The following is a 27,639-nucleotide window of genomic DNA, read 5'->3' on the forward strand; positions in this document are numbered from 1 at the left end:
GCAGAAGTCAGAGTAGGCCACGTGTAGCCACAGCTATTTCTGAGGGGCTTCTGAGGACTAACACAGAGGGCAAGATTCCCCGGGCTCCGCTCTTCTGGGGTTTGTGACCTCAATAGTCCTCACTCTGTCAGGATCTGGGACTCTTCCGTCTACCGACCTGAGTCCTCCAGAACCGGAGGCAAGTGGGTGACACATGGAACTACCCCTGCCTGGGGCTTCCCCGGGCCGAAAGGGTGGTGGGGCTATGCGTTTGTTCCTGTCTCTTTTCGGTTGTGCGTTCCCCTTGGTCCTCACTCGGAGTCCTTACGCTGGCTCTTCCCGTGACCTAGAGAGGCCTGTGCTCTCATACTACAGCCTTTACTTCCCTGAGACCACCTAGGAGGATGTGAGGGTTGCCTCACGTGGGCATGACTGCCTGTGGTCACTCATGGCCGACAGTAAGGGAGGGATTCTGTGGCGTCCCCGCTTTTATGATTTGGGTGGTTCCCTCAGTCCTCATGGTCCTCTGCTCGACTCTTGGCATGACCTGGAATTCCTCCCTGTGCTCCCCTGAGGCTGGCCCCTGGGACCAAGTGCCTCATCTACCTGAGACGCTCTAAAAGGAAAGGCGTGGGGCGCATCATGCCAACATTCCTGGATTTGCCAAGGGGAGGTATCCAGTGGCAGGGCTCTGCTCTAGGTGGAGTCCCTTTATCCTCATTTAGAGTCACTAGATTTCCAGTCTCTACTGAGTGAGGCTGTTCCCCATAGACCAAGGCCCTCGCCTCCCCGAGACCACCCCCAGTGGAAAGAGGGGGCAGGTCAGCCAGAAAGCTTTGTCCTGGGCCTCCTGGGGCTGACCTCAGGGGCGGGACTCTGCATTCTCCTCTGTTCTGGAGTGAGTGGTCCTCTTGCTCCTCATTCAGGGTCCTCATCGTGATGCCTGACCAGACCCAGGACTCCACCCTCCACTCCCCTGAAGCTGTGCTCCTCAGCACAAAGGCATTACCTTCTTGGGAATTCTGAATTGGAAGTCAGGATGAACCAGATCTGTCCAAAGCTGTTGGGGTCTTCTGAGGAGCAGGACTTTACAAGGCCCCACTCTTCTGGAGTCAGTGGCCCCTCAGTCCTAACTCTGTTTTCTTACCTTGACTTCAGGTAGCATATGGGACTCCACCCTCCCTACTGTCTGTCTGCCAGCCTCAGGCCAAGGCTTTCACCTTCCTGAGACACCAGAAGGGGAGATAAGAGACCTATTCCCTGGCTACCCCTGCCGGGGGCCTCTGTGTGGTCCCCTTTGTTATGGAGAGTCCACTCATCGGCACCCAGTGTCCTCACCCTGAAGCAAATTAAGGCCTGTTAGGATCTCCTACTTGGGCAGAATTGGAGATGCTGCCACAAGACCAAGGAACTCACCTCCCTGAGAACCTCTCCACCCTTGCCCCGGAGGAAAAGAAGGGGTACCTTCAGACAGGCAGCTCTGCGCATGGCCACACAAGGGAGAAAGCAGGGTAGACTTTGTGGGGCCTCCTTCTGTTCTAAGGTCCTCACCTTGAGTAACTATCAGAGGCTGGGACTCCTCCCTCCCCTGACCTGAGGACACAGCTCTTAAACCAAGGCTTTTATGTCCCTGAGAAACTTGAAGAGTAAATGAGGAGATGCTGATCTTTTCAGGGTATCTGACATTGCATATGTAGAAGACCCCATTGTCACCGAAAATTTTTCTTTTTATTCATACCATTCACTTATCCAGCGTTACTGTTACTGTATTCCAAAACAGTGCTTTGGGAACAGGGCCCCTTTTATCCCATGAGATACATTTTGGAGTGGTGAGAAGAAAAATGAATTAAAAGACGTAAGGTCTGGCTTAGGCTGGGAGGAGTGGAAGAGTGTAGGCTCTAGACTATTCCAGACCAGGGGACTAGACCCAGCAAGGTCACTTAATCAGTCTTGTGAACTTGAGACATCTGCAAGTTATTCACCTATAAAGGGAGTCTGCTAAAACCTATCCTGCGTGAATGTTGGAATGTTATGTACTACATGTAAAGCAGTGGCATACTCATTAAGCAATATTGGGTTTTTGATGAATGGCAGTTATGATATGATTATTATGAACCCCCAAAGTACCACCCTCCCATCAGAGTTTATTTTTAATCCAGTAGGTAGCAGAGAATATGCAGTGCACTAGGGCAAAAAACAAATACTCACAAATGAGCTAAATCAAAGTATCTTTTATTTCTACCAAAAGAAAGTTTAAACGAAGTAAGGCAAACCACGAGTTAAATGGCTTTTACTCTCTGTTTTCTCCATTTTTTGTTTCTAAATATTTTCTGTGGTCGCCTTTCACATTTCCATGAAAATCTCTATTGCAGTGCCATGTTTTCTACTTCTGGATCATACAGAAAATATAGATGGTTCGTTTTTCTGTTACATATACCAAAACTGTAACTTTAAAACTCTTTAAACAGCAATAAATATGCAAGCAATGTCATTCACAAATTCCTATTCTTAAGAAAATACACTATCTATTACAAGAAAAAACATTTGAAAAACCTAAATCAGTCAATAATATATAGAAGTTACTAGTTTAAAACAAGAAGATAAATAAGATCTATACTTTGTTCCCTCCATCCTTACTACTCTGCACTATTTAGGAGCTTGACTGCTCTCTTCCAAAACAAAGTGAGCAAACTGCCCGCGGCCTCCCTCGCTACATGTGGGAGGAGCTGCGATCCTTGGCCCTGGAAGGGGCTCTGCCCTCAGCAACAGCTGCAGCCCTGGCCGCGGCTCTCACTCTTGCTCTCTCTTCCGCATCTTTCAGAGCCTCTTCATAGAGATCTGGTAAGGCACTGGGGACGGTACCGATGATCTTGGCCAAAAACTCCAGCACTTTCATCTTGCTGGTTTCAGCGTGGGCTCTCGGGCCCCACAGGAACTCATAGCGCGGAGGATCGCTGTTGGGCACCTGGCGGTATGTCAGGTACTTTTGCTGCACGAAATCTTTGCTGATGAGCCTCCCGGGATCCCCGAAGATCAAGTGCCTCCTCCCAGCATACAAACCCAACGCATTGAGGAATTTCCAGAGCTCCTCTTCGGTGGCACGGTTGCCCTTCATGAAGATCGCGCCCAGGACAGTCATCAGGAGGCCGGACGTGGGCATCCTGAACTCATCACTCGGACTTGCGTCGCTGGGGAGGACCATCTTCCTGATGAGGGCGTAGGAGTGACTGCTGGGGTCGACTTCCTTCAGCTCGAGGCCAAAGACAGCCTCCATGATATTAGAGGCTCTGCTGAGGATCTGAGGGAAGCGCTTCTTGTACTTCTTGTTGAGAGTCTTCAGCAGTGCTGCCTGCGGGATGGGCTCCTTCGTTATGTACTTCTCCAGCAGGATCTCCACGAACATTGTGGACTTCCTTCTCAGAGGATCTCTGCAACTGCTGCGAATGGAAGGTGCTGCCTGGGAGGTACCTGCACTTTTCTCATCTTGGCTCTGGGCACCCTCTTCAGATCCTGGGCATGAAACTCCTTCATCACGAGAGGTAGTGGTTGGGGCTCCCTGAGGCTCCTGGTGAGTGTCAGCAGCAGGGGAGCTCGGGGAAGTATCCCGAGAAACAGAAGCGGGGGAAGACGGCGACTCTTGTATCTCTTCTGCCGCCGCCGCCTCCTCAGTGGCCTGGGCACCCTTGAGACTCTGAGTCTCCCCCCGGGCCTGGTGGCGTTTCTTGCGGCCATGGCGCTTGTTCCTCCGGCGCCGAGGCATGATGACACAGGTCAGGGCCAGCAGGCGGGAGTGTGCGCAGGAAGGCAGGCAACGAGGGCACCTGGGGGAGGGACAAGGAGATGCTGTGAGCACCTTCAGCGGGGAGATTCCTCCCTGGCTTTAACCAAGGCCGCCTCTGCAGGGTCCTGGAGGGCACTGCCCAAGGACCCACAGGGCTCCTGTTCTCCTGCTCAGCCTGTCCCCTGAGACCCCTGTGGAGGACGGTAGAGTGAGCCTTGGGCCACAGCCAGCCAGCCCTGCCTGGGCGGTACGGGGGTGACAGTGGGGGCTGGCAGGGGAGGTAGGTCCCCACGGTTCCCATTCAGAGTCAGGATGACAGTTGTTGGCAAGACCCCCCACCCCCACCACCTCCTCTCTGCTGCTCTGAAGTTGACACCACCATCTCCCACGACACCCAGGAGGAGGAAAGGAGGGAGCGTTCAGCCCACCACCGAAGGGTCCTGGGACCCTCCGTTCTGCTGCCTGGTGGCTGCCCCTTCAGAACAAAGCTCTAACCTCCCTCGGAACTGGCAGAGGAAAGTACGGGCGGTCTCAGCCTGAACCTGGCAGAGGAAAGTACGGGCAGTCTCAGCCTGACAGTCCTTTCTTGGGAGTCTAAGGGTTGACAGGAGGGGACGGGCCATATTCTCTCTTGTCCCTTCTCTTCGGGGTGGGTGACTCCCTCAGTCCTCACTCGGGGTCCTCCCTGGACGGCCGGTGCAGCCTGGAGCTCCTCTCTTGCCCCGAGGGCCATCTGCTCGCACCAGTGCCGGCACCTCCTTGAGTCTCATTCGGAGGCGGTGAGGGTGACCACGCGGCCGCACGTGGCAGAGTTTTACCAGGCCTGCAGCGTGCGGCAGACAGGTCGAGGCCCTGCGGCTGGCGGCCCCACTGGCCCTCACTCAAGGGCTTGGGCTGACTCTTGGGAGTGCTTAGGGACGCGCCTTCTGCTGGCCTGCACCTCCCCTCTCAGACAGCAGCCCTCCCTCCTCCGTGTGTGGCCAGAAGGAAGCGGCTGACAACAGGGGAGGGGTTCTGAGGTGCCCTTGCGACGGGGAGGACGGTCCTCGCCCTGACTCCTCCCGTGCCCTGGAAATCCTCCCTCTGCTGACCTGCGGCCAGCCCCTCAGGACAAGGCCCCCTCCTCCCTGGGCCTCCCGCGTCTGTCCGTCCGTCCGCGTTCGCACTGAGGGAGCCCCTCAGTCTTTAGACCTGCCCGGAGGCTCCCAGGCCGACGTCAGGGGCGGGGTCCGCGTGGCCGCCATTCTGGGCTGTGGAGCCCCTCGGTCCCCACGAGGGTCCCGTCCTTCACGCCACAGGGCCTGGGGCGCTCCCTGTACTGAGCTGAGCCAGGGTCCACCAGCCTCAGAGCAAGGCCTTCCTTGCCCGAGACCCCGTGGGGGAAGCGGATGGACTTTGGGCCTAACAGCCAGGCCGCAGCCTCTGGGGCCGAGAGCAGGGGCGGGGTGGGCGGGGCCTGTGTGGCTGCCTCTTTTCGGAGGGAAGGCGGATTGGGGGTGTCGGGGGCGTGTCCCTGCACTTCTAACTGGGGTCACCTCACACCTTGACACCTGACGAGACCTGGCACTCCTCCCGTGGCTTACCCTCGCTGGTCGGCAGATCTCAAAAATGGCGCGTCCTCACAGCGCGGTTAGGAGGACGTCACATCCGGTCATGCGCATCTGGGGTCCAGGAGGCCAGCAGGGGCGGGGCGGGGCCGGGCCAGGGCGGGGCAGGGCGGGCCAGGGCGGGACGGAGGTGGGGGGGTGTTTCTGGGGGAGCTTCCCGCAGGCCTGGCACGAGGGCCTTTCATTGACTCTCGGCGGGTCCTGGGACATTTCCGTCTGCTGAGGTGAGTCAGCAGGCGTCACAGCTTGGCTCTCATTTCTGTCGGCGCCCTCAGCCGGAAGTATCTGGGGCCCTGAGCCTCACAGCCATGCCTGGGTCCCCCGAGACTGACAGTGAGGGCTCTTTGGGGCCCCCTCTTCTGTGGTGGATGCTGCTCTCAATCCCCTCTCACTGTCTTCTCTTGACTCCCTGTAGGTGCTGGGCTACCTCCCGTCTGCTGACCTGAGGCCAAGGCCTCACATCAAAGACATCAACTCCCTGAGACTGCTGGTGTGAAGTGCAGGCACATCTCATCTGGACTCTTCTGCCTGGAGCCTCCCAGAGATGGCTGCTGCAGGTAAGATGAGCTGAGGGGAAAGGAGGCGAGAGTCTCTACTGTGGTTTGGAGCCCGTCAGGTCTCACTCAAGGTCCTCACATTGACTGCTGGCGGGGCCTGCGATTCCTTCCTTCTCTGGTATGAATCCATCCCTGTCCCCAGCCATGCCCCACAGAATCCCAGAGGAGTTAGTGAAGGGGCGCCTCAGCCTGACAGTTCCCACTGTGGTCTCTCTTTGTTGACATCAGGGGCATTGCCCAAAAGTTCAGAAATGAATTTCTGTCCTTTTGTACAACTACTGTGTTACTTGCTTTTCTCTTTTAGTCCGTGTGCGATGGTCTATTAAGATGATCACTTAAAAAGGCCAGTTGTCATGCACTAAGAAAGTTTCAGATGGTTATTTCACAGCCTGTGGACCATACTGCCACATCCAGCCCAATCTTTGGTGTCCCATGCTCCTGGCATGCGGGCTCTGAAATGCTGCCTCAGATTCCTTCAGTGAAGCAGTAGAGATTCATGGTCCCAGAGCACAGTGGAAGAATCAAGGGCTCAACGTTATAGGCTTTTCTCTAATCAATCCTGTCATCTGCCTCTCTTGCAGGCTATAGACCTGTCTCGAATTCAGGGCATCCCCCTTCCTGCCCACACTCAGGTTCTAGTTCATGGAGACTTATTGTCCCTCAGGGATTATTTAGTTTTTTAAAATTTTCTTGTTAATGTTTTTTCTTTATTCCTTCTCTAATTTTTCCGTGGTTGATTTTGGGTACAGGAAACAGTAGCCCATGTTTGATTGTCATCAGCTGCTATGGATAAGGTACTAAATCTGTAAATAAATGAAGGAAAATTGATACTGTTACAATGTCTGTGCCTGATGAATACACATAACATACTATTCTGGTTGAGACATCTTTTTCCTAAGTCAATCAGGAAATTCTTATTGTTGCCTCCATGTAGATTATATACATATTTGTATGGTTTCTTTCTAGGTATGTTTTTATATTGTTGCTTTTGTCTATGGTGTATTTTCTTTTTTTTGATTTTTTTTAACATCTTTATTGGAGTATAATTGCTTTACAATGGTGTGTTAGTTTCTGCTTTATAACAAAGTGAATCAGTTATACATATACATATATCCCCATATCTCTTCCCTCTTGCATCTCCCTCCCTCCCACCCTCCCTATCCCACCACTCTAGGTGGTCACAAAGCACCGAGCTGATCTCCCTGTGCTATGCGGCTGCTTCCCACTAGCTATCTGTTTTACGTTTGGTAGTGTATATATGTCCATGCCACTCTCTCACTTTGTCCCAGCTTACCCTTGCCCCTCCCCATATCCTCATGTCCATTCTCAAGTAGGTCTGCATTTTTATTCCCATGTTGCCTCTAGGTTCTTCATGACCATTTATTATTTTTTTTAGATTCCATCTATATGTGTTAGCATACGGTATTTGTTTTTCTCTTTCTGACTTACGTCACTCTGTATGACAGTCTCTAGGTCCATCCACCTCGCTACAAATACCTCAGTTTCGTTTCTTTTTATTGATGAGTAGTATTCCACTGTATATATGTGCCACATCCTCTTTATCCATTCATCTGTTGATGGGCACTTAGGTTGCTTCCATGTCCTGGCTATTGTAAATAGAGCTTCAGTGAACATTTTGATACATGCCTCTTCTTGAATTATGGTTTTCTCAGGGTATTTGCCCAGTAGTGGGATTGCTGGGTCATATGGTAGTTCTATTTGTAGTTTTTTAAGGAACCTCCATACTGTTCTCCATAGTGACTATATCAATCTACATTCCCACCAACAGTGCAAGAGGGTTCCCTTTTCTCCACACCCTCTCCAGCATTTACTGTTTGTAGATTTTTTGATGATGGCCATTCTGACCAGTGTGAGATGACATCTCATTGTAGTTTTGATTTGCATTTCTCTAATGATTAATGATGTTGAGCATTCTTTCAAGTGTCTGTTGGCAATCTGTATGTCTTCTTTGGAGAAATGTCTATTTAGGTCTTCTGCCCATGTTTGGATTGGGTTGTTTATCTTTTTCATATTGAGCTGCATGAGTTGCTTGTATGTTTTGGACATTAATCCTTTGTCAGTTGCTTCATTTGCAAATATTTTCTCTCATTCTGAGGGTAGTCTTTTCGTCTTGTTTATGGTTTCCTTTGCTATGCAAAAGCTTTTAAGTTTCAATGGGTCCCATTTGTTTATTTTTGTTTTTATTTCCATTTCTCTAGGAGGTGGGTGAAAAAGGATCTTGCTTTCATTTATGTCACAGAGTGTTCTGCCTATGTTTTCCTCTAAGAGGTTGATGGTGTCTGGCCTTACATTTAGGTCTTCAATCCATTTTGAGCTTATTTTTGTGTGTGGTGTTAGGGAGTGTTCTGATTTCATTCTTTTACATGTAGCTGTCCAGTTTTCCCAGCACTACTTATTGAAGAGGCTGTCTTTTCTCCACTGTATATTCTTGCCTCCTTTATCAAAGATAAGGTGACCGTATGTGCGTGGGTTTACCTCTGGACTTTCTATCCTGTTTCATTTATCTATATTTGTGTTTCTGTGCCAGTACCATACTGTCTTGATCACTGTAGCTTTGTTGTATAGTCCAAAGTCAGGGAGCCTGATTCTTCCAGCTCCGTTTTTCTTTCTCAAGATTGCTTTGGCTATTCGGGGTCTTTTGTGTTTCCATACAAATTGTAAAATTTTTTGTTCTAGTTCTGTGAAAAATGCCAGTGGTAGTTTGATAGGGATTGCATTGACTCTGTAGATTGCTTTGGGTAGTAGAGTGATTTTCACAATGTTGGTTCTTCCGATTGAAGAACATGGTATATCTCTCCATGTACTTGTATCATCTTTAATTTCTTTCATCAGTGTCTTATAATTTTCTGCATACAGGTCTTTTGTCTCCTTAGGTAGGTTTATTCTTAGATATTTTATTCTTTTTGTTGCAATGGTGAATGGGGGTGTTTTCTTAACTTCACTTTCAGATTTTTCATCATTAGTGTATAGGAATGCAAGAGATTTCTGTGCATTAATTTTGTATCCTGCTACTTTACCAAATTCATTGATTAGCTCTAGTAGTTTTCTGGTAGCATCTGTAAGATTCTCTATGTAGAGTATCATGTCATCTGCAAACAGTGACAGCTTTACTTCTTCTTTTCCAATTTGGATTGCTTTTATTTCTTTTTCTCCTCTGAATGCTGCTGTGGCTAAAACTTCCAAAACTGTGTTGAATAATAGTGGTGCGAGTGGACAACCTTGTCTTGTTCCTGAGCTTAGTGGAAATGATTTCAGTTTTTTACCATTGAGGATGATGTTGGCTGTGGGTATGTCATATATGGCCTATATTATGTTGAGGAAATTTCCATCTATGTCTACTTTCTGGAGGGTTTTTATCATAAATGGGTGTTGAATTTTGTCGAAAGCTTTCTCTGCATCTATTGAGATGATCATCTGGTTTTTCTCCTTCCATTTGTTAATATGGTGTATCATGTTGATCGATTTCCATCTATTGAAGAATCCTTGCATTCCTGGGATAAACCCCACTGGACCATGGTGTATGATCCTTGTAATGTGCTGCTGGATTCTGTTTGCTAGTATTTTGTTGAGGAGTTTTGCATCTATGTGCATCAGTGGTATTGGGCTGCAGTTTTCTTTCTTTGTGACATCTTTGTCTGGTTTTGGTATCAGAGTGATGGTGGCCTCGTAGAATGAGTTTGGGAGTGTTCCTCCCTCTGCTATATTTTGGAAGAGTTTGAGAAGGATAGGTGTTAGCGCTTCTCTAAATGTTTGATAGAATTCGCCTGTGAAGCCGTCTGGTCCTGGGCTTTTGTTTGTTGGAAGATTTTTAATCACAGTTTCAATTTTAGTGCTTGTGATTGGTCTGTTCATATTTTGTATTTCTTCCTGGTTCTGTCTCGCAAGGTTGTGCATTTCTAAGAATTTGTCCATTTCTTCCAGTTTGTCCATTTTATTGGCATAGAGTTCCTTGTAGTAATCTCTCATGATCCTTGGTATTTCTGCAGTGTCAGTTGTTACTTCCCCTTTTTCATTTCTAATTCTATTGATTTGAGTTTTCTCGCTTTTTTTCTTGATAAGTCTGGCTAATGGTTTATCAATTTTGTTTATCGATAGACCTAGAGTCTGTCATACACAGTGAAGTAAGTCAGAAAGAAAAAGACAAATACCGTATGCTAACACATATATATGGAATTTAAGAAAAAAAAAATGTCATGAAGAACCTAGGGGTAAGGCAGGAATAAAGACGCAGACCTCCTAGAGAACGGACTTGAGGTTAGGGGGAGGGGGAGGGGTGAGCTTTGATGGGGCGAGAGAGAGTCATGGACATATACACACTAACAAACGTAGTAAGGTAGATAGCTAGTGGGAAGCAGCCGCATGGCACAGGGATATTGGCTCGGTGCTTTGTGACAGCCTGGAGGGGTGGGATAGGGAGGGTGGGATAGGGAGGGTGGGAGGGAGGGAGACGCAAGAGGGAAGAGATATGGGAACATATGTATATGTATAACTGATTCACTTTGTTATAAAGCAGAAACTAACACACCATTGTAAAGCAATTATACCCCAATAAAAATGTTAAAAAAAATAATAAAATAAAAAAGAATTAGTTAAATAATTAAAAAAAAAATTTTGTTTATCTTTTCGAAGAACCAGCTTTTAATTTTATTGATGTCTGCTATCATTTCTTTCATTTCTTTTTCATTTATTTCTGATATGATCTTTAATATTTCTTTCCTTCTGCTAACTTTGGGCTTTTTTTGTTTTCTTTCTCTAATTGCTTTAGGTGTAAGGTTAGGTTGTTTATTTGAGATTTCTCTTGTTTCTTGAGGTAGAATTGTATTGCTGCAAACTTCCCTCTTAGAACTGCTTTTGCTGCATCCCGTAGGTTTCGGGTCATCGTGTTTCATTGTCATTTGTGTCTAGGTATTTTTTCATTTCCTCTTTGATTTCTTCAGTGATCTCTTGGTTATTAAGTAGTGTGTTGTTTAGCCTCCATGTGTTTGTATTTCTTACAGATTTTTTCCTGTAATTGATATCTAGTCTCATAGCGTTGTGGTCGGGAAAATATACTTGATAGGAGTTCAGGTTTCTTAAATTTACCAACGCTTGATTCGTGACCCAAGATATGATGTATCCTGGAGAATGTTCCACGAGCACTTGAGAAGAATGTGTATTCTGTTGTTTTGGGATGGAATGTCCTATCAATATCAATTAAGTCCATCTTGTTTAATGTATCATTTAAAGCTTGTGTTTCCTTATTTATTTTCATTTTGGATGATCTGTCCATTGGTGAAAGTGGGGTGTTAACGTCCCCTACTATGATCGTGTTACTGTCACTTTCCCCTTTTATGGCTGTTAGTATTTGCCTTACGTATTGAGGTGCTCCTATGTTGGAGTGCATAAATATTTACAGTTGTTATAGCTTCTTCTTGGATTGATCCGTTGATCACTATGTAGTGTCCTTCTTTTTCTCTTCTAATAGTCTTTGTTTTAAAGTCCATTGTGTCGGATATGAGAATTGCTACTCCAGTTTTCTTTTGGTTTGCATTTGCATGGAATATCTTTTTCCATCCCCTAACTTTCAGTTTGTATGTGTCCCTAGGTCTGAAGTGGGTCTCTTGTAGACAGCATACATATGGGTCTTGTGTCTGTATCCATTCAGCCAATCTATGTCTTCTGGTTGGAGCATTTAGTCCATTTACATTTAAGGTTATTATTGATATGTATGTTCCTATTACCATTTTCTTAATTGTTTTGGGTTTATTATTGCAGGCCTTTTCCTTCTCTTGTGTTTCCTGCGTAGGGTAGTTCCTTTAGCATTTGTTGTAAAGCTGGTTTGGTGGTGCTAAATTCTCTTAGCTTTTGCTTGTCTGTAAAGGTTTTAATTTCTCCATCAAATCTGAATGAGATCCTTGCTGGGTAGAGTAATCTTGGTTGTAGGTTTTTCTCCTTCATCACTTTAAATATGTCCTGCCACTTCATTCTGGCTTGCAGAGTTTCTGCTGAAAGATCAGCTCTTAACCTTCTGGGGATTCCCTTATGTGTTATTTGTTGTTTTTCCCTTGCTGCTTTTAGTATTTGTTCTTTGTATTTAATTTTTGATAGCTTGGTTAGTATGTGTCTTGGCATGTTTCTCCTTGGATATATCCTGTATGGGGCTCTCTGTGCTTCCTGGACTTGATTAACTATTTCCTTTCCCATATTAGGGAAGTTTTCAATTATAATCTCTTGAAATATTTTCTCAGTCCCTTGCTTTTCCTCTTCTTCTTCTGGGACCCCTATTATTCAAATGTTGGTGTGTTTAATGTTGTCCCAGGGGTCTCTGAGACTGTCCTCAATTCTTTTCATTCTTTTTTCTTTATTCTGCTCTGCAGTAGTTATTTCTACTATTTTATCTTCCAGGTCACTTCTCCGTTCTTCTGCCTCAGTTATTCTGCTATTGATCCCTTCTAGAGAATTTTTAATTTCATTTATTGTGTTGTTCATCACTGTTTGTTTGCTCTTTAGTTCTTCCAAGTCCTTGTTAAATGTTTCTTGTATTTTCTCCATTCTGTTTCCAAGCTTTTGGATTATCTTTACTATCATTATTCTGAATTCTTTTTCACGTAGACTGCCTATTTCCTCCTCATTTGTTAGGTCTGGTGGGTTTTTATCTTGCTCCTTCATCTGCTGTGTGTTTCTCTGTCTTCTCATTTTGCTTAATTTACTGTGTTTGGGGTCTCCTTTTCGCAGGCTGCAGGTTCGTAGTTCCCGTTGTTTTTGGTGTCTGTCCGCAGTGGCTAAGGTTGATTCAGTGGGTTGTGTAGGCTTCCTGGTGCAGGGGACTAGTGCCTGTGTTCTGGTGGATGAGGCTTCCTGGTGGAGGGGACTAGTGCCTGTGTTCTGGTGGATGAGGCTTGTCTTTCTTGTGGGCAGGTCCACGTCTGGTGGTGTGTTTTGGGGTGTCTGTGGCCTTATTATAATTTTCGGCAGCCTTTGTGCTAATGGTTGGGGTTGTGTTCCTGTCTTGCTAGTTGTTTGGCATGGGGTGTCCAGCACTGTAGCTTGCTGGTCATTGAGTGGAGCTGGGTCTTGGCATTGAGATGGAGATCTCTGGGAGATTTTTGCCGTTTGATATAACGTGGAGCTGGGAGGTCTCTTGTGGACCAGTGTCCTGAACTTGGCTCTCTCACTTCAGTGGCACAGCCCTGATGCCTGGCTGGAGCACCACGAGCCTGTCCTCCACTCGGCTCAGGATAAAAGGGAGAAAAAAAAGAAAGAAAGAAGAAGATAAAATAAAGTAAATTAAAATAAAGTTATTAAAATAAAAAATAATGATTAAGAAAAAAATGTTTTAAGTAAAAAAAAAAAAGGCGAACAGACAGAACCCCAGGACAAACGGTAAAAGCAAAGCTCTACAAACAAAATCATACACAGAAGCATACACATACACACTTACAAAAAAGAGAGAAAGGGAAAACATATATTTATATATCGTTGCTCCCAATGTCCACCTCCTCAATTTGGGATGATTCGTTGTCTATTCAGGTATTCCACTGATGCAGGGTACATCAAGCTGATTGTGGAGATTTAATCTGCTGCTCCTGAGGCTCCTGGGAGAGATTTCCTGTTCTCTTCTTTGTTCGCACAGCTCCCAGGGTTCAGCTTTGGATTTGGACCCGCCTCTGCGTGTAGGTCGCCTGAGGGCATCTGTTCTTCGCTCAGAGAGTACGGGGTGAAAGGAGCAGCTGCTTCGGGGGCTCTGGCTCACTCAGGCCGGTGGGAGGGAGGGGTACGGATTGTGGGGCGAGGCTGCGGAGGCCAGCGTGACGTTGCACCAGCCTGAGGCGTGCCGTGCGTTCCCCCGGGTAAATTGTCCCTATATCACGGGACCCTGGCAGTGGCGGGCTGCACAGGCTCCCGGGAGGGGGGAGGTGTGGAGCGTGACCTGTGCTCGCACACAGGCTTCTTGGTGGCGGCAGCAGCGGCCTTAGCATCTCATGCCCGTCTCTGGGGTTCGCCTTGACAGCCGCACCTCGCCCCCCTCCTTGGAGCTCCTTTAAGCGGCGCTCTGAATCCCCTCTCTTCACACACCAGGAAACAAAGAGGAGAAAAAGTCTCTTGTCTCTTCGGCAGCTCCAGACTTTTTCCCGGACTCCATCCCGGCTAGCTGTGGCGCACTATCCCCCTTCAGGCTGTGTTTACCCAGCCAACCCCAGTCCTCTCCCTGGGATCCGACCTCCAAAGCCCTGAAGCCCGAGCCTCAGCTCCCAACCCCCACCTGCCCCGGCGGGCGAGCAGACAAGCCTCTCGGGCTGGTGAGTGCTGGTCGGCACCGATCCTCTGTGCGGGAATCTCTGAGCCTTGCCCTCCGCACCCCTGTTGCTGCACTCTCCTCCGTGGCTCCGAAGCTTCCACCCTCCGCCACCCACGGTCTCCGCCCGCGAAGGGGCTTCCTAGTGTGTGGAAACCTTTCCTCCTTCACAGCTCCCTCCCACTGGTGCAGTTGCCGTCCCCATTCTTTGGTCTCTGTTTTTTCTTTCTTCTTTTGCCCTACCCAGGTACGTGGGGGAGTTTCTTGCCTTTTGGGAGGTCTGAGGTCTTCTGCCGGCGTTCAGTAGTAAATGTTCTGTAGGAGTTGTTCCACATGTAGTTGTATTTCTGATGTATTTGCGGGACGAAGGTGATCTCTGTGTCTTACTCTTTTGCCATCTTGAAGCTCCTAATGTATTTTCTATCAGCATGATCTAAGGAATTGTTGATACTGTTTCCGGCCAGTCTCTTGATTTCGCTGTAGTGATCTTTTTTCCACCAGGTTTCTGAAGTTCCTTATATGTTTGACTATTTTCTGTGCCGATTCCCTTAGAGTTTTAATTAGAGGATCCAATTATTAGCATTGCTATCTTTTGCTTTTCGTCACTCATGACTCTTATTTATTTGGTATTGTTGTGTATAGCTCTGTACTGGCTATGTGTTCTTGTCCAGATTTTTTTCTAGTTTTTAAATCAATAGACTTTTTTAAAGAACATATTCAGACTACAGAAAATTAAGCAGATAGTGCAAAGAGTTTCCATACAGCCACTCACTTCTTCCAGTTAGATTCTCCTATTATTAACATTTTGTGTTGTTTCAATGGATGGAAGTTCATTTGTTATAATTGATCAACTCATAGTGATACATTATTATTGACTATTGCCAACTGTTTATAACACACTTCACTTTTTGTGCTTTACACTTCTATAGTGGTTGACAAAGGCATGACGTCATCTACTCACCAACAGAGCATCATGCAGAAGAGTTTCACTGCCCTAAAAATCTCCCGTGCTCCACCTGTCCATCCCTCAAAACCTCACTCTGAGCCCCTGACAACTCTGAACTTTTTGCTCTCTCTAGAGTTTTGCCTTTTCCAGAATATAATATTGACGGAATCCTACAGTATGTAGGCTTTTTATTTATTTATTTATTTTTTAACATCTTTATTGGAGTATAATTGCTTTACAATGGTGTGTTAGTTTCTGTTTTATAACAAAGTGAATCAGTTATACATATATCCCCATATCTCTTCCCTCTTGCGTCTCCCTCCCTCCCACCCTCCCTATTCCACACCTCTAGGTGGTCACAAAGCACCGAGCTGATCTCTCTGTGCTATGTGGCTGCTTCCCACTAGCTCTCTGTTTTACATTTGGTAGTATATGTATGTCCATGCCACTCTCTCACCTTGTCCCAGCTTACCCTTCCCCCTCCCCATATCCTCAGGTCCATTCTCTAGTAGGTCTGCATCTTTATTCCCATCTTGCCCCTAGGTTCTTCATGACCATTTTTTTTTCTTAGATTCCATATGTATGTGTTAGCATACGGTATTTGTTTTCCTCTTTCTGACTTACTTCACTCTGTATGACAGACTCTAGGTCCATCCACCTCACTACAAATAACTCAATATGTAGGCTTTTTAAACTAGTTCCTTTTGCTAATCAATATACATTTAAGTTTCTCTATATCTGTTTGTGGTTTGAAAGTCATTTCTTTTCATGGCTGAATAGCATTCCATCACGTGGACTACCACAGTTTGTGTACCCATTCATGTGCTGAAGGTCATCTTGGTTGATTTCAGTTTCTGGCAGCTATGAATTAGTGTACTATTAACATTTGTTTGAAGGCTTTTGGATGGACATAAGTTTTCAACTCTTTTGAGTAAATACCTAGGCGTTTAATTGCTAGATCATGTGATAAGATGATGTTTAGCTTAAAAGAAACTTCCAGACAGTTTCCAGTGTGTCTCTATCACTTTGCATTCCCTTTAGCACTGAATGAGAGTTGCTATTGGTCCCCATCCTTGCCAGCATTTGGTATTGTCTGGTGTTTGTTTTTGTTTTAGCCATATTGATAGGTATCTCATTGTTATTTTAATCCCAAATTCTGTGAAGACCCGTGATGTTGATCATCTTTTCGTATGCTACTTCCCATCTGTGTATATTTTTGGTGAGGCGTCTGTTCATCTCTTTTAACCACTGTTAAATTGACTTTTTTGTTCTCTTATTGTGGAGTTTTTTAAGAGTTCATTGTATATTTTTGATTCATGTTTATTATCAGATATGTGTCTTACAATTATTTTTTTCCCAGTCTGTGGCTTGTCTTTTCATTCTCTTAATAGTACCTTTTACAGAGTAGAAGTTTTTAATTTTAATGAAGTTCAGCTTATCATTTTTCTCTTTCATGGATTGTGCTTTTGGTGTTGTGTCTAAAATCTCGTTGCCAAACCCAAGACTTTCTCCTATATTACCTTCTGTTTTGTTTGCTTTTTTTTGTTTGTTTATTTTCTCACTCCTCATGGCAGGCAGGATCTTAGTTCCCTGACCAGGGATGAAACCCATGCCCCCTGCAGTGGAAGTGCAGTCTTAACCACTGGACCGTGAGGGGAGTCCCTGGATTTTTTTAATTTTGAGTTTTCCATTTAGGTCTGTGATCCATTTTGAGTTAATTGTTTTGCAACATGTAAAGTCTGTATCAGCATTCTTTTTTGTTGTATGTGGATGTCTAGTTGTCCCAGCACTGTGAGTTAAAAGACTCCTTTCTCTATTGAATTGCCTTTGCTCCTTTGTTAAAGATCAGTTGACTGTATGTGGGGTCTGTTTCTAGGTTTTCTATTCTGTGCCTTGGTCTATTTGTCTCTTCTTTTGCTAATAGTATGTGGTCTTCATTATTGTAGCTTTAAAGTCCATTTTTAAATCCAGTAATATCAGTTCTCTGACTTTGATCTTCTTCAGTATTGATTTGAGTTGGTTATTATGGATCTTTTCATTTTTTATATAAACTCTAGATTGTTTGTTACTATCTACAAAATACCTTGCTGGAGTTTTGAGCAGAATTGTTTTGAGTATATAAATCAAGTTGGGAGTAACTGATATCTCAATAATCTTGCATCCTCCTATCCATGAACATGGAGTGTTTATTTATTTAGATCTTCTTTAATTTTTTTCAGTGACATTTGTATTTCTCATATGAATCTTATACATATTTTTCTAAGAATTATTTATAATCGATCTTTTTTTGGTGGTAATGTAAATGGCATTAGGTTTCTCAATTGCAAGTTCAGTTTGTTTATTGGAAAACAGTTGACGGTTGAATATTAACCTTGGCTTACTGATACCAGGAGTTTTCTTGTTGTTGATTATTTGAGATTTCCTACATAGACAATTAGGTCATCTGTGAGCAAAAACAGTTGTATTTTTTCCTTTCAAATCTGTATGTCTTTTTTTTCCTTCTCTTACCTTATTGCATTGGCTAGGACTTCCAGTCCAGTGTTGAATAGGCATGGTGAGAAGGGATATCTTAACCTCGTTCCTGATCTTATAGTGTGAGAGCATCTATCTTCTCAGTATGAAGTAGGATGTTTTACCTGTTTTTTTTTTTTTATTTTTAGATGTTCTATTCAGTATATGAAGCTGAGCCAATGCCTGTCTCCTTCTAGTTTGCTGGGAAATTTTATGATGAATGGGTATTGGATTTTATTAAAATTTTTTTCTTCTTTTGATATGATCATGTGATTATTTTCTTTAGCCTAGTGATATGATGAGTTAGCATTACTGATTTTCAAATGTTGCACACCTGAAATAAAGTACAGTTAGTTGTGGTATATAATTCCTTTTATACATTGTTAGATTTGTTTTGCTTATATTTTGTTGGGGAATTTGCATCTATGTTCATGAGAGATGTTGTTGGTCAATTCTCCTTTCTTTTAATTTCTTTTTCTGGTTTTGACATTAGAGTGATGTTGGCCTCATAGAATGAATTAGGAAGTGTCCCCTCTGCTTCTGTTTTCTGGAAGAGATTGTAGAGAATTGTTTTCATGTCTTCCTTAAATTTTTGTTAGAATTCATCAGTGAAATCATCTGGGCCTGGTGCTGTCTTTATTGGAAGCTTATTAATTATAGATTAAATTTCTTTAATAGATGCAGACCTATTCTGATTATCTGTTTATCCTTGTATAGTTTTGGGAAATTGTATCTTCAAGTAATTTGTCGATTTAACTTTTCAAATTTGTAGACCTAGAGTTGTTTATAATATTCATTTATTATCCTTTTAATATCCGTGGAATCAGTAGTGATTGCCTTTCCTTCATTTCTGCTATTAGCGATTTCATTGGTGTTTTCTCTCTTTTTATTTTCCTTGAGTAGCCTGGTTAGACTGTTATCTTGTTTTTTCTTTTCTTTCTTTTGGATATGTTCAAAGAGACAGCTTCTGGTTTTGTTGTTTTTCTCTATTTTTTCCCTTTCTTCAGTGTCATTGATTTCTGTTTTGATTTACTATTTCTTTTTCCTCTGCTTTTTTCCTCTTCTTTCACCAGTTTACTAAGGTAGAAGCTTAAATTATTGATTTTAGATTTTTCTAGTATAGACATTCAATGCTATACATGCCCCTTTAAGTACTGGTTTTGCTATATTGCACAACTTTTGATAAGTTGTAATTTTGTTTTCATTTAGTTAAACATATTTTAAAATTTCTCATTAGATTTACTCTTTGGCCCATGTGTTATTTCGAAGTATATTGTTTAATCTCCAAATACCCTTGATTTTCTTGCTATTGTTTGTTATCAGTTTCTAGTTTATATCCATCGCAGAATGAGATTGTTCTTTGTATCATTTATATTCTTTTAAGTTTGATGATGTGTGTTTTATGGCATAGAATGTGATCTATCTTGGTGTATGTTCCATGTGGACTTGAAAATGTGCTTTCTGCTGTTGTGAAGTATTCTATGCATGTCATTTAGATCTAGTTAATTGATGTTGCTTTTCAGTTCAGCTGCACCTTACTGATTTTCTGCCTAGTGGATTTGTCAATTATGAAAAGAGATGTGTTGACATCTCCTATATAAGAGTAGATGTGTCTCATCAGTGTTTGCCTCATGTATCTTAACAGAATTTTTTGGTGCATACACATTAAGGGTTGCCATGATTTCTTTGAGAATTGGCCACTTAATCATTAAGTAATGCCCATCTTTATTCCTGACTTTCTTGTTGTGAATACTGCTTTGTCTGAAATAATATAGCTAGAGCAGCTGTTTTCTTTTTTTCACTCATATTAGCATGGTAGAGTTTTCTCCATCCCTTTACTTTTTTTGTTTTGAATTTTATTTTATTTTATTTTTTTACACAGCAGGTTCTTATTAGGTATCTGTTTTGTACATATTGGTATATATAAGTCTATCCCAATCTCCCCATTCATCCCACCCCCGCTTTGCCCCCCTTGGTGTCCATACGTTTGTTCTCTACATCTGTGTCTCTATTTCTGCCTTGCAGACCAGTTCATCTGTACCATTTTTCTAGATTCCATATGTAGGCATTAATATACAATATTTGTTTTTCTCTTTCTGGCTTACTTCACTCTGCATGATAGTCTCTAGGTCCATCCACATCTCTACAAATGACCCAATTTCATTCCTATTTATGGCTGAGTAATACTCCATTGTATATATGTACCACACCTGCTTTATCCATTCATCTGTCGATGGGCATTTAGGTTGCTTCCGTGACCTGGCTATTGTATCCATCCCTTTACTTTTAATAATTTCATGTCTTTATATTTAAAGTGTGTTTCTTGTAAACAGCATAGGGTTAGATCTTCTTTGTTTTCATTCTTTTTATCAATCTCTACCTTTCAATTGGTATATTTAGACCATTCACATTAAAAGTGATTATTGATATAGTTGGATTAACATTGACCATGTTTGTAACTGTTTTCTACTGCTTGAGCTTACTCTCTGTTTCCTTTTTAATCTTGTGCTCTCTTTCTGCCTTCTCTAGTTTTAATTCAAGATTTAATGTTATTCCATTTTCTCTCCTCTTTCGCACATCAGTTATACTTTTATAAAATTTCTAGTGGTTTGTGTAGCTTTTGCGTTATACATTTCCAACGTATTCAAGTCCTCTTTCAAATAACCCCATCCTGCTTCACGGTTAGCGCAAGTATCTCGTAACAGTGCAAGTATACCATTTCTGCCATTTATTTTTCTTATCCATAATGTATAATCACTGGATGCATTGCTGTCATATTATTATTTTGAAGAAATAGTTATCTTTTTTGATCAGTTGAAAATAATAAAAATAAAAAGCTTTTTTTAATCTTCATTTATTTCTTGTGTTACTCTCTTCCTTTCTTTATGTCAGCCAAAGCTTCTGACCTGTATCATTTTCCTTTTCCCAGAAGAACTTCTTTTAACATTTCTTGCAAAGTAGATCTGTGTGACAAATTTCTGTCAGTTTTTTTGTCTGTCAGAGAAAGTCTTTATTTCTCATTACTGTTGAAGGATTTTCTCCCCCTGGCTACAGAATTCTAGGTTGGTGGTAGTGTTTTTGTTGTTGTTGGGTTTTTTCATTTCAATGCTTAAATTTAACTGTAGCCTTTTCTTGATAGCATCGTTTGTGAAGAGAAATCTCGGTAATTGTTACCCTTGATCCTCTATAGTAAGTTCTTTTTTCCTCTAGCTCGTCTCAAGAATTCTCTTTCTGTTTGGTTTTCTGTGGTTTGAGTATGATATGCCTAGGTGTAGATTTTTTTTTCTCTTTATCCTACTTGGTGTTCTCCGAGGTTCCTAGATCTGTAGTTTAGTGTCTGTCATTAATTTGGGGAAATTCTCAGTCATTATTACTTTGAAAATTCTGCTTCTTTCTCTGTTTCTTCTCAGATTATTCCCACTATGCATATGTTACATCTCTTGAAATTGTTCCACAATCCTTGGTTACTCTTTTCCTTTTTAAAAATTATTTTGTTTTCTCTTTGCTTTTTAGTTTGAGGGGTTTCTATCAACGTATATCTTTAATTTCACTGAGTCTTTCCTTGGCCATGTGCAGTCTACCGGTGAGTCTATCAGTGGTATTCTTCATGTCAGTTTCGATGTTTTTGATTTCTCACATTTCCTTTTGATGCTTTCCTACAGTTTCCGTCTCTCTACGTACATTACCTACTATTCTTGCATGTTGTTCCCTTTTTCCATTAGAGGCCTAGCGTATGAATCATAAGTATTCTAAAATCCTAGTCTGATATTCCAGATTATCTCCTATATCTGAGTGTGGTTAATTTACTTGCTTTGTTTAATCAGACTGTGTTTTTCTGCCTTTTAGCATATCTTATAATTTTTCGTTGAAGGCTGGACTTGATGTATTGGATAATAGGAACCGATTTAAAGGGCCTTTAGCATGAGAGTTTGTGTTTATCTGCATAAGAGTTATGTCGTGTTTACTGTTTGCTCTTACTGTAGGCGCCTGAGATTTCAATTTCCTTGAGTGTTCTTGTTGTCTTTGGTTTTCCCTAGGAACACCTTCATAAGTGGTCTAAGCCTTGCAGTTCTTTCAGCAGGAATCCTCTGGTATTATATTGGAACCTTGTTGATGCCGTGGTAAGGTGTCCAGGAAGTGTTCTATAATCCTGTGATTAGCTGTCTGTGTTTTAGTGGCTCTGTGCCCCTGGGCTATTGCCTTCACAAATGCTTCTCAGCTTTTATACCCCCTGTTATGTGACATAGGAAGTCTGGAGGGGGCTAGAGTTTGGATTTTTCCTTCATCCAAGTTAGTTGGTTTAGGAAAGTACACAGAACAGAAACATCTGGGCCTGTGTTTCAGAATGGTTACTTTTTCCTAGGTGTATTTCAGAAGGGTTTATGTCCCCCTCATGCCAGAAGCATGAGAATATTTTTCTTGGATCTTTACGGTGAGAACCTGTTAGGACCCCAGAAGGTAAAACTCACAGAAGTGTGTGGGCTCCCCTAAGACTAGGCTCCTAGGAGTTTTGGGCTCTGAAGCTTGTCACACATAGCTTCCAGTGTTGCATCAAGTACAATGTAAATTTTTCTCCTCCTTCCTGGATCCAGGACTTTCAGCTCCCAGTGAGCTGTGATTCCCTGTATTTCCCTGCATCTTCAGTTTTGAAGCATTGGTTTTCCCTGTAACTTCAATTCTCTGATGGATCTAAGAAGAGTTGTTGATTTTCAGTTTGTTCAGCTTTTTGTCATTGTGAGGATGGGAGTGATGACTTCCAAGATGTTCACGTGGCAGAGCAGGAAAATTCTTGTCAAATAGTAGAGGTGGTACCATATATCCGTGTCTTGCTTCTTATTTTATTGGGAATTCTGATAACATTCCACATTTAAGTATGCTTAATATGTATAGATTTTACAGAAGAGAAATTTCCTACTGATGTGAGTTTGTGAAAAGTTATTACCATGGACTGGTGTAAAATTTTTATCAAAGGCCCTTTCTTTCCCCTGCATATAATTAAATTGTGATTTATACTAAGAAATATATATTTGGTCTTTGTCCCCAGAGGTGCTAAAACTGTTGGGGTTTCCTAAGTGAAAAGAGCAAGAAAGGTTTGAAAGGAGTGTTTCATGTTACTGGTAACAAGCCCCTTTCAACCACACCTGAGTTTATGTTGATGAGGTGACTTTTGGAAAGCCCCTAAGGGTGGGGGGCTGCCTGGGGGACCCACCATGTGATCAGGGGCTAGGAACTTTCAGTCCTACCCTCTGAGGGAAGAAGGGCTGGAGATTGACTTAATTACCAGTGGCCAATGATTTAATTAATTATGCCTGTGTAATGAAGCCTGCATACAAATCCTAACCAAAATGGTCTGGAGAGCTTCCAGTTTGCCGAACGCAGGTAGGTGCTATGGGGGTGATGCAGCTGGAGAGGGCATGAGAGCTCCACACCTCTTCCCCACACCTCACTCTAAGTATCTCTTCCATTTGGCTGTTAGGGAGTCACATCCTTTTATAATAATCCAGTAATCTAGTAAGTACACTGTTTCCTTGAGTTCTTTGAGCCACTTTAGAAAATTACCAAACCCAGGGAGGGGGTTGTGGGAGCCCCCAATTTATAGCCAGTCAGTCAGAATTATGGGAGACCTGGGTTTGGATTAAGTGTAGGGCAATCTTGTGGGAATGAGCCCTTACCTTGTGGGATCTGATGCTAACTGCAGGTAGGTATTGTCAGAATTGAATTGAATTGTAGGATACTCAGCTGGTGGTAGAGAATTGGTTTGTGTGAGCAAAACAAAACAAAACAAAAAGCCCATACATTTGGTGTCAACAGGCTTGAGAATAGAAGTGTAGAGACAAATATTCTTTCCCTTTAGAAATGCATTTTCTCCTTTCTCTGTTAGTGCAGTGATTTCCAACTGTCAGTATTTTCTAATATGATATCTTTGTGTTCCTTAGTCATAGCCCATTTCTTCATTTAATCACATGGTTATGTGTGAGTATCCTTTTATTGGGGCATTCTTATCTGGACTTTGTATCAAGGAGGGCTACCCTATTAAAATGGTTGATCCGTTTTCTATCTTTTTGTATGGTTTGGAAGAATTCAAATAAGGTGGTGATTAGTTTTTCCCTGATCATTTGGTGTGAGGGGGCTCCAAACCTGGATTGTCCTGGAACATTTTGATGGTGCTCTGGGTTTGGACTACATTTTCACTTTAGTGATTTATAGTTTGCTAAAAATTGTTCCATTTTACTTGGGTTTTCAAATTTAAAGACATGATATTTATTTAAAAAAAACAATCATATACAACATTACAGAGAATAAAATAATGAACCCAATATACCTGGAACTCAGCATCAAGGATCCTCCATAATTGTAGGAAACAGCTTGTTCAGATTAAGGCTTATTGATTTACCAGTTTGTTTATTGGCAAGTTCACTCCTGAGACCAAGCTGTGTGCTTCCATTAGGAGATACATAGTGTCTGTTTTCTGCTTCCTGGTGTTATTGACAGGTAGTGAGGATCTTCACCCTTATCCACTAATCCATTAGGGGCTGTAGAATGGTAATTCTCTCATTCTATCTGATTCTATCATTCCGTTGATTTTACATACATACATACACCTATATGTTATATATATTATATGTATAGTGGGATCAATCAATCTATTGATTGTATTATATATAATATTAAAAATATAACTCATTGATATATATATTTACCCTTGAAAAGACTGGGAGACTTAACAACTGATTTATTACCTTTGTTTCTGTTACTACTCCTGTCTGATAACAGTCTTTTGTCGCTGCATTCTTTTATTCCCTTAAGGTCATTATTATGGAGGTGTGTTGAAGGGCAAACATTGTTTCCAGGTTCACAAAATAATCTTAAAATGGCTTAGATCACAAAATGGCTTAGGCCAAAAAGGGCTTCTCTTATGTCAAGAAAGCCATGCCTGGTTCTCTTTCTCCAGGGACCGCCTATCCTATCTGCTTACATAATCTCTTACCCTTCAAAAAGTTACTTCTCATTCATACCTCTCCCTAGCCCCGGGCAACCATCAATCTGCTTTCTGTCTCTGTGAATTTGCTTATCCTGGACAATTCATGTAAATGGTGTCATATAATATGTGACCTTTTGTTTCTGACTCCTTTCATTTATCATTTATCATAATGTCTCCAAGGTTCATTCATGGTCTCTCAGTTATCCGTACTTCATTCCTTTTCATGACTGAATAATATTCCATTGTAAGAATATACCACATTTTGTTTGTCCGTTCATTCAGTGATGGAAATTTTGGGTTGTTTGCATTTTTTGGCTTTTATGAATAATGCTTCTTTGAATATTTGGGTACAAAGATTTGTTTGAATACAGTTTTTAAGTTATTTTGGTTATATACCTAGGAATGGAATTGCTGGGTCATACGGTAATTCTTGGTTTAAATTTGAGGACCTACCAAACTGTTTTCCAAAGAGGCTGAACCATTTGACATTCTTACCAGCAATGTATGAGGGATCCAATTTCTTCATATCCTCGCAAACACTTGTTATTTTCCATTTTTATAACCAACCTAGTGAAATGGTATCCCACTCTGTCTTTTTTGTATACGTTTCCCTAGTGACTAATGATATTGAGCATCTTTTCATGTACTGTTTGGCCACTGGTATACCCTCTTTGTAGAAATGTCTATTCAGGTCCTCATCTCCAACTTATGAGGGAGGCTTTGGATATTGACCTCCTAGGTAAGCTCACTCATTGGTGTATTTATTCAGAGGCCAGTCTCAACACACCATTAACAGATTCCAGAGTTGGACTTGAGGGCACACTGGGGAAGTCTCAGGAGAAAGGAGCTCTAACGTGGGAAAGTGCTGGAGCTGAACACACGTGCTGGGACCAGGGCAGTGAGCTTTCAGGGAACCCTGGCGCGAGGGGCAGGAGGACTCTAGATAAACGAAGCCCACAGACAATCCCCAAATTACGGTTTATTCTTGTATTAACCTTCCTTCATCAGGACTGTTTATAGTCCTTTGGCTACAGGTTTTTTTGTTTGCTTGCTTGCTTTTTATTTTTTAAATTGCCTGAAATACAGTTTGAAGTAGTGAGGAGACAAATGAATTAAAGGATACTAGGTCTGCCTCAGGCCGGGAAGAGTGGAGCAGTGTGGCCTCTAGACGAATTCAGACCAAGGGTCTATTCCCAGCTCTGTCACAAGTCTTGTGAACTTGAGAAAATTGCAAGTTCATCATCTGCAAAGTGAGTCTGATAAGCCCTATCTTGTAGAGCTGTTGTAATATACGTGATGTTTGTAAAGCACTTGCAACAATGGTCTTTCAAGAATGGCATTTATTACTACGATCACTGTGACCCCAGACCATAATACCAACTCTTTGGGATTTTTTTCTTTAATCTCATGAGATGTCAGAAAATACGATACGCAGCACCTTTGGAACGAACAAAACTGCTTAGACCGTGAAACTATGTAAAACTTCCCCATTTGTAAATATGTCATTTGAGTGTAGAGGAATCTCTCCCAGCTGGATGCTACTCGGAGGTTCTAGAATTTGCGCCAAGGACCAACAGCTTCCCTCCCAGGTGCCTTTTCATCCAAACCACCCCTAGTTTCATTATAATTTCACCACCACCAAAAATTGTAGCCTTCCTTTGGCGTTCCCCAGATTACACTTAAGGTAAGTAGTAGAACATCCCTTTAAGGGAGTGGCCTCTGGCCCTTTGACCCCAGTGCAAAGAGTGCTATCACAGTGGCTTCTTGACATCTCACTTCAAGGAAGTATCATCCTTGTTTCTCAGAAACTCCCTGGAGGCGATGGGATTAAAACACCTGGTTTGTGCACTGTGTTCACCTGCACTGGGACAGGAACACGGAAGCCATTTTATTCCTGCCCCGGGTGGAGAGTCTCTCTGTTTTACCCACAGTCGCAAAGTAAAAATTCAGGGTAAGCTTCCATTCCAGTCTTGAGTCTGTCAACTCTGAGGCCCACCATCTAAGGGTCCCACCCTCCCCCCCCACAATTCACTCGGCCTCATTTAGCCCACCATCCCGCCTAACTTAAAGTCACCTCCTCGAGGGAACTGCAGTGTCCCAAAGCTCCAGACTTCCTTGCTTCAGAGCATTTACACTTGACTGCTCTCGTCTGGAACCTCCTCTCTTTCTCACCCCTTGTTGTAACTTGCCATTTATTTAGGTCTCAGAGTGTGTCTCACCATCTTGACATGGCAGCAGCTCCTAGGCTCCGAAGGTCTATGGACAGTGGCTCAGTCTTCTTTTTCTTCCCATCCCCAGTTGTGCCACGGAGCCTTCCAAAGAGTAGCTGCTCAATTAATGGTTGGGAATAAGAGTGGCAACGATAAGGATGTCTACTCTATTATTGTTTAATTTCTCTCACAATCTTGAGTAATCTAAGAAAACATCTTTCAGGTTTACAAAAAGAAGCACTAAAAGAATAAAAGAAACCAAAAATGTACCACCATGTACGCTTTTTCTTTTCTTTTTTTTACTTGACCCACATGATTTTACTGCCGAGTCTATTCACAGTTCCATGGAAATCCCTCTTCCATTGCTGTGTTTTCTTGTTCTAGGTCATAAAAAAAAAAATGGAAGGTTTTTAAATTTGTTTTATGAAATATGAAAACTTTAACTTGTACCTGATAAAAGTAATGAATATGCGATCCATACTGTCACCGGCAGAATGGCGATTTCCTGGGCTCTTGCCCTCCCAAAGAGGAAGAATTCAGTCGAGAGGCGTAGAGCAGTTTTAAGTAGCAAGAGTTCAGTTAAGCAGAGCAAAGGTACGCTCCCGAGAAAGCAGGAGAGCGGGCTGTCTGGAAACCAGAAGCAGCCCCGCGATGGGGTAGGGCTGTGTTTTGTAGAGTGGTGGTCCCTCCCTGTGTCCTGTGTTATTTGACTGACAAATCGATCGACAGCTTTAGGCTATATAACTTTCCTGCTAGTATGCAGGCACTTA

At 42.9% G+C, this 27,639-nt stretch overlaps 1 pseudogene; it reads right to left on the minus strand.

Annotated features, from left to right (window-relative positions):
• Positions 1-2,625: 2,625 nt before the first annotated feature.
• Positions 2,626-4,061, minus strand: LOC137217001 (melanoma-associated antigen B4-like; annotated as a pseudogene).
• Positions 4,062-27,639: the final 23,578 nt, after the last annotated feature.

This window comes from Pseudorca crassidens, chromosome X (assembly GCF_039906515.1).
Source record: "Pseudorca crassidens isolate mPseCra1 chromosome X, mPseCra1.hap1, whole genome shotgun sequence".
In the NCBI taxonomy this organism is placed as follows: Eukaryota; Metazoa; Chordata; class Mammalia; order Artiodactyla; family Delphinidae; genus Pseudorca; species Pseudorca crassidens.